The sequence below is a fragment of the Oreochromis aureus genome, linkage group 8, assembly GCF_013358895.1.
Source record: "Oreochromis aureus strain Israel breed Guangdong linkage group 8, ZZ_aureus, whole genome shotgun sequence".
NCBI lineage: Eukaryota > Metazoa > Chordata > Actinopteri > Cichliformes > Cichlidae > Oreochromis > Oreochromis aureus.
The window spans coordinates 20,169,278-20,177,989 of NC_052949.1; positions in this window are offsets into that span (position 1 = coordinate 20,169,278).

The following is an 8,712-nucleotide window of genomic DNA, read 5'->3' on the forward strand; positions in this document are numbered from 1 at the left end:
GCCTCTCTCTCTCTCTCTCTCTCTCTCACACACACACACACACACACACACACACACACACACACACACACAGGAGAGAAAATCAAGTTTCTAGCTCAGTCAAGCAGCCTGGGAGCTGCTAAATTTGAATCCACCAATCAGAGAGGCTGTGTACTTTTTCCCCGCCAAAACAGGTGCAGCCGTTTTACACACACAGAGCACAGAGACAGGATTTCTGCAGTGAATTTCTCATACTGAGGATTCCTCTCAAACAAATGGCCATAATTTCCTAACCGTAGGGGCTAGAATGGTCATTCTTACACCGTTTGTTCAGAAGAGATGGGGAATCTTAAAGTGTTGACACTTTATCATTAAAATATGAATTATTGAAGATATTTGACTTCTAATGCACCATAACTGAGTAGAGGCAAGCGAAAACTGCCTTGACTTGCCCTCAAACAACGCTTTCTAACTCTAAATCTATTTGGAGTATTGATATCATTCTTTCACCGTAAGAGACAGCAGGCTTTGGTGAACAATCATGGAAATTTTCAGGTCTCTGTGGAAATCCATCAAAAGATATGACGAGAGAAAAAGTTGTTCATTTCCAGAGTTTGAAATCTGAAGAAATCTGAGCGAAGGACGAATTTCCTACCCTCAAACAAGTCTAACTCATTTCAGAACGGTAATAGGTGAGAAAAAAATTCTTGAATTGTGAGCGTCAGGAGTGTCTGAAGATATACGGGGACAAGCCTCATGTTTTAACATCGCTTCGTTAAGGAGATATGACGATTCGAATATGCCTGTCATTACAGAAATCAGCGATGATTTTGAACAAACTCTCCATTGACTTTCTATGGAGAGTTTTGCGACTTTGTGTTGGTCTGAGGAGATTTGCCAAAATTCTATAAATCTCACAACAATGATGGTGACATTTTCTGAAAGCCAGCAAAAATACCTACGTTTTGATGTATAATTTGTGGAAGTTGAGTGAAAATTGAGCAAGTAGCAAGAAGTTGTTCGGACATGAAGAGAAGACTCATGAAACCTACAGTGGCACACTGGAAGCCAAGTGCATAGCAACCATAACAACGCATGTATTTTGTGAAAAATCACAAAATGAAAGTCAAAACTTAAAGAGGATAAGATGAAAACGGTAACAGATATGAAAAAGCTGAATCATTCATGAATAGCCCAATAATTTGTGAACATTTTAAAATTTGAATGGTTGTTCTAGGCGAAAGTATGAGAATGTAGTTAAGTTTCAAAAACAAGCAAGTTTTAGCAGAATTGTGGAAGTTTCCCATTCATTTCAATGGGACAAATTAAAGGAAAAAAGCTTAATATTTTAAAAAGTATAACAGCATAAAATACCAAAAGTCATAGCCATCATTAGCAGAAATAGCAGAATAGTTTAAAATTTGAACGGTGAAAATCGGCTGAAAATTGTTAAAGTAGTTAAGTGCCAAAAAACGCATAAAAAAGTGGCAACTAGAATAACTAGAAAAATTTGCATTTCCTGCGAAAATGCAGTGTGGATGCTGTAATGCTGAAGCTGTCTGCTGAAACTAGCAGAAAAAGCTGAAAAGTTGCAGAATTTGTAAAAACTTTGCAAAAGCAAAGGAACTTTGCTAAAATGTAAACTTAGCAGAACTGCAATATCTTAGAGGAAACATAATACTTGGCAGAAATACAATAGCATAGCAGAACTTAGCAGAAATATTGTAACTTAGCAGAAACATGATAACTTCTCAAAAATACAAAAATTTAGGAGAAATAGTATAAGATAACAGAAAGAATATATTTAGCCAAACATTCTTAAACATTACAGAAATACTATGATTTAGAAAAACAGTACAACATAGCAGAAATGCTGTGATTTACCAGAGACACTGTAATTTACTATTAATATTGAAATTTAAAAAAAAATACTATGTTTTAGCACAAATACTGTAATTTGACAGAAATACTACCATTTGGCAGAAATACTATGTTTCAGCAGAAATACTCTGGTTTAGCACAAATATTATAACATAGCAGTAATACAATTATATAGCAGAAATGCTATATTTAGAAAGAAAAATATAATATAATACAAATACTATGATTTAGCAGAAATACTATGATTGAGCAGAAGTACTAAGATGTAGTAAAAGTACTTTGATTTAACAGAAATACAATTATGGAGGAGTAATACTTTAAAATGGGAGAAATATTGATACACACACACATACACAGAGCCTAAAGGGAAGAGTATTTGTGCCATGGAGTGTTAACAAGAATCTGAGGTCCATATTAGAAAAGCTGCTAAAATCATAAAAGGTTGCAGAATTGTAATAAATGATGAATATGAATTAGTGGTCTGTGATAGTGTATTAATTTGTAGGAAAAAAAAACATGTTGCCCAAGGTGTAATTGAACCCACGACCTTTGGGTTGCAGACCTGTGTCATTACCAACTGCGCCACTGGGAAAGAGAGCGAGCACCTGGAAAACAGGGTGATGAGCAGTCACAATCAGATTGCGGTGAGAGGCGAAAACGCTGTTTTTGGAGTTACAAAACGTCGTGTAACTCAAAAACTAGGTGGACTAGAAGCATAATTCTTGTACTGGGTGAATCAGCGTGCTTTCGTGTACTTTTGACTGTGATTTGCATTGCTCTTTGTACATCTGTCGCTGAGATATGACGAGAGAAGAAAGGGCAGACCTCAGATAAGATTGGCTGGCTGGGAAGCCGTGCAGGCCCTGATATGTAAATTTTATATGTATCAGTCCTCACAGAGGATTAGCTGCCTGGGGACCTGGCAGAAATATATACAAATAGTATGATTAAGCATAAATACTACATTTAGTAGAAATACTATGTTTTAGCACAAATACTATAAAATGGCAGAAATACTGTAATTAAGCAGAAATACTATATTTGGCAGAAACACTATATTTAGTACAAATCTTATGAAATAGCAGAAATAATATGATTTAGCAGAAATGCTGTATTTGGCACAAATCTCATAAAATAGCAGAAATAGTATGATTTAGCAGAAATCCTGTATTTAGCACAAATACTGAAAAGCAGCAGAAATGCTATGACTTAGCACAACAGTAATAACTTATAGAAAAATTGGAAAAGCAAAATGGACAGCTAGAAAAATTCTGAACATGCTAAGGGTCCCTCAAATCTAATTGTTAATTGAAAAAAAAAAATCAGTAAAAAAAGTATAACAGTCACACAATCACAAATATGGGCACATATGGAAACACACATGCACAGAGAGACACACACAGGAACAAAATCAGTCAACCAGTCTAAATATATTGAATTTAAGTGATATAATAAGATGCTCCCATCAAAAGGCTCTCTCTCGCTCTCTCTCTCTCTCTCTCTCTCACACACACACACACACACACACACACACACACACACACACACACAAACACAGAGCCTAAAGGGAACAGTATTTGTGCCATGGAGTGTTAACAAGAATCTGAGGTCCATATTACAAAAGTTGCTAAAATCATAAAAGGTTGCAGAATTGTAATAAATGATGAATATGAATTAGTGGTCTGTGATAGTGTATTAATTTGTAGGGAAAAAACACATGTTGCCCAAGGTGTAATTGAACCCATGACCTTTGGGTTGCAGACCTGTGTCATTACAAACTGTGCCACTGGGAAAGAGAGCGAAGGCCTGGAAAACAGGGTGATGAGCAGTCAGAATCAGATTGCGGTGAGAGGCGAAAAACGCCGTTTTTTGCAGTTACAAAACGTCGTGTAACTCAAAAACTAGGTGGACTAGAAGCATAATTCTTGTACTGGGTGAATCAGCGTACTTTCGTGTACTTTGACTGTGATTTGCATTGCTCTTTGTACATCTGTCGCTGAGATATGACGAGAGAAGAAAGGGCAGACCCCAGATATGATTGGCTGGCTGGGAAGCTGTGCAGGCCCTGATATGTATTTGTATGTATCAGTCCTCACAGAGGATTAGCTGCCTGGGGACCTGGCAGAAATATATAGAAATAGTATGATTAAGCATAAATACTACATTTTTTAGAAAAACTATATTAAGCACAAATCCTATAAAAAGCAGAAATACTATATTAAGCAATATAAATATCCTCTAAAAATCCTATAAAAAGCAGTAAAACTGTACTATGATTTGGTAGAAAAACCCTAATTAATCAAAAATACTAAATTTGGCAGAAACACTATATTTAGCACAAATCTTATGAAATAGCAGAAAGAGTATGATTTAGCAGAAATGCTGTATTTAGCACAAATACTGAAAAGCAGCAGAAATGCTATGACTCAACAGAATAGTAATAACTTAAATAGAAAAATTGGAAAAGCAAAATGGACAGCTGAAAAAATCCTGAACATGCTTAGGGTCCCTCAAATGTAATTGTTAAATGAAAAAAATCAGCAAAAAAAAGTATAACAGTGACACAATCACAAATGTGGACACATATGGAAACACACATGCACAGAGAGACACACACAGGATCAAATTCAGTCAACCAGTCTAAATATATTGAATTTAAATCATACAATAAGATGCTCCCATAAAACTCTCTCTGCCCTCTCTCTCTCTCTCTCTCTCTCACACACACACACACACAGACACACACACACACACACACACACACACACACACACACACACACACACACACACACACACACAGGGAGAGAAAATCAAGTTTCTAGGTCAGTCAAGCAGCCTGGGAGCTGCTAAATTTGAATCCACCAATCAGAGAGGCTGTGTACTTTTTCCCGCCAAAACAGGTGCACCTGTTTTTACACACGCAGCACAGAGACAGGATTTGTGCTGTCTACTTTTCATAGTCAGGATTCCCCTCAAACAAATGGCTATAATTTCCTAACCGTAGGGGCTAGAACAGTCATTCTTACACCGTTTTGTTCAGAAGAGATGGGGGAATCTTCAAGTGTTTACAATTTATCATTAAAATATGAATTATTAAAGATATTTGACTTCTAATGCACCATAACTGAGTAGAGGCGAAGCAAAAACTGCCTTGACTTGCCCTCAAACAACGCTTTCTAACTCTAAATCTATTTGGAGTATCGATATCATTCTTTCACCGTAAGAGACAGCAGGCTTTGGTGAACAGTCATGGAAATTTTCAGGTCTCTGTGGAAATCCATCAAAAAGATATGACGAGAGAAAAAAAGTGGTTCATTTCAGAGTTTGAAATCTGAAGAAATCTGAGCGAAGGACGAATTTCCTACCCTCAAACAAGTGTAACTCATCTCAGAACGGTAATAGGTGAGAAAAAAATTCTTGAATTGTGAGCGTCAGGAGTGTCTGAAGGTATACTGGGACAAGCCTCATGTTTTAACTTCGCTTCGTCAAGGAGATATGACGATTCGAAAATGCCTCTCATTACAGAAATCAAGCGGTGATTTTGAACAAACTCTCCATTGACTTTCTATGGAGAGTTTTCAGACTTTGTGTTGGTCTGAGGAGATTTGCCAAAATTCTATAAATCTCACAACAATGATGGTGACATTTTCGGAAAGCCAGCAAAAATGCTTACGTTTTGATGTATAATTTGTGGAAGTTGAGTGAAAATTGAGCAAGTAGCAAGAAGTTGTTCGGACATGAAGAGAAGACTGCGAAACCTACAGTGGCACACTGGAAGCCAAGTGCATAGCAACCATAACAACGCATGTATTTTCTGAAAAATCACAATTTTGCAACTCAAAACTTGAAGAGGGATAAAAATAAAACTGTAACAGATATGAAAAAGCTGAATCATTCATGAATAGCCCAATAATTTGTGAACATTTTAAAGTTTGAATGGTTGTTCTACGTGAAAGTAGGAAAAAGTAGTTAAGTTTCAAAAACAAGCAAGTTTTAGCAGAATTGCGGAAGTTTCGCATTCATTTCAATGGGACAAATTAAAGGAAAAAAGCCTAATATTTTAAAAAGTATAAGAGTTAAAAATACCAAAAGTCATAGCCATCATTAGCAGAAATAGCAGAATAGTTTAAAATTTGAACGGTGAAAATCGGCTGAAAATTGTGGAAGTAGAAAAGTGCCAAAAAAAGTGCAAAAAGTGGCAACTAGAACTAGAAAAATTTGCATTTCCTGCGAAAATGCAGTGTGGATGCTGTAATGCTGAAGCTGTCTGCTGAAACAAGCAGAAAAAGCTGAAAAGTTGCAGAATTTGTAAAAACTTTGCAGAAGAAAAGGAACTTTGCTAAAATGTAGTAACTTAGCAGAACTGCAATATCTTAGAGGAAACATAATACTTGGCAGAAATACAATAGCATAGCAGAACTTAGCAGAAATATTGTAACTTACCAGAAACACGATAACTTCTCAAAATACAAAAATTTAGGAGAAATAGTATAAGATAACAGAAAGAATATATTTAGGCAAACATTCTTAAACATTACAGAAATACTATGATTTAGAAAAACAGTACAACATAGCAGAAATGCTGCGATTTACCAGAGACACTGTAATTTACTATTAATATTGAAATTTTTTTTTTTAAAATACTATGTTTTAGCAAAAATACTGTAATTTGACAGAAATACTATCATTCGGCAGAAATACTATGTTTCAGCAGAAATACTCTGGTTTAGCACAAATATTATAACATAGCAGTAATACAATTATATAGCAGAAATGCTATATTTAGAAAGAAAAAAATATAATATAGTAGAAATCCTATGATTTAGCAGAAATACTGTAATCAGCACATATACTGTAACATGACAGAAATTCCTCCACTTAGTAGTAATACTGTAACATAAAACAAATGTTATGATTTGGCACAAAAACCATAATTTGGCAAAATACTATGATTTAGCAGAAATACTATGATTGAGCAGAAGTACTAAGATGTAGTAAAAGTACTTTGATTTAACAGAAATACAATTATGGAGGAGTAATACTTTAAATTGGGAGAAATATTGATACACACACACATACACAGAGCCTAAAGGGAAGAGTATTTGTGCCATGGAGTGTTAACAAGAATCTGAGGTCCATATTAGAAAAGCTGCTAAAATCATAAAAGTTTGCAGAATTGTAATAAATGATGAATATCAATTACTGGTCTGTGATAGTGTATTAATTTGTAGGAAAAAAACATGTTGCCCAAGGTGTAATTGAACCCACGACCTTTTGGTTTGCAGACCTGTGTCATTACCAACTGCGCCACTGGGAAAGAGAGCGGCGCCTGGAAAACAGGGTGATGAGCAGTCAGAATTAGATTGCGGTGAGAGGCGAAAAAGACAGTTTTTTGAGTTACAAAACGTCGTGTAACTCAAAAACTAGGTGCACTAGAAGCATAATTCTTGTACTGGGTGAATCAGCGTACTTTCGTGTACTTTGACTGTGATTTGCATTGCTCTTTGTACATCTGTCGCTGAGATATGACGAGAGAAGAAAGGGCAGACCTCAGATATGATTGGCTGGCTGGGAAGCCGTGCAGGTCCTGATATGTAAATTTTATATGTATCAGTCCTCACAGAGGATTAGCTGCCTGGGGTCCTGGCAGAAATATATACAAATAGTATGATTAAGCATAAATACTACATTTAGTAGAAATACTATGTTTTAGCACAAATACTATAAAATGGCAGAAATACTATAATTAAGCAGAAATACTATATTTGGCAGAAACACTATATTTAGTACAAATCTTATGAAATAGCAGAAATAGTATGATTTAGCAGAAATGCTGTATTTAGCACAAATCTCATAAAATAGCAGACATAGTATGATTTTGCAGAAATGCTGTATTTAGCACAAATACTGAAAAGCAGCAGAAATGATATGACTCAACACAATAGTAATAACTTAAATAGAAAAATTGGAAAAGCAAAATGGACAGCTGAAAGAATCCTGAACATGCTAAGGGTCCCTCAAATGTAATTGTTAAATGAAAAAATCAGCAAAAAAAAGTATAACAGTGACACAATCACAAATATGGACACATATGGAAACACACATGCACAGAGAGACACACAGAGGATCAAATTCAGTCAACCAGTCTAAATATATTGAATTTAAATCATACAATAAGATGCTCCCATAAAAACTCTCTCTCGCCTCTCTATCTCTCTCTCTCTCTCTCACACACACACACACACACACACACACACACACACACACACACACACACACACACACAGGAGAGAAAATCAAGTTTCTAGGTCAGTCAAGCAGCCTGGGAGCTGCTAAATTTGAATCCACCAATCAGAGAGGCTGTGTACTTTTTCCCGCCAAAACAGGTGCAGCCGTTTTTACACACACAGAGCACAGAGACAGGATTTCTGCAGTGAATTTCTCATAGTGAGGATTCCTCTCAAACAAATGGCCATAATTTCCTAACCGTGAGGGGCTAGAACAGTCATTCTTACACCGTTTTGTTCAGAAGAGATGGGGAATCTTAAAGTGTTGACACTTTATCATTAAAATATGAATTATTGAAGATATTTGACTTCTAATGCACCATAACTGAGTAGAGGCAAGCAAAATCTGCCTTGACTTGCCCTCAAACAACGCTTTCTAACTCTAAATCTATTTGGAGTATCGATATCATTCTTTCACCGTAAGAGACAGCAGGCTTTGGTGAACAATCATGGAAATTTTCAGGTCTCTGTGGAAATCCATTAAAAGATATGACAAGAGAAAAAAGTGGTTCATTTCCAGAGTTTGAAATCTGAAGAAATCTGAGCAAAGGACGAATTTCCTA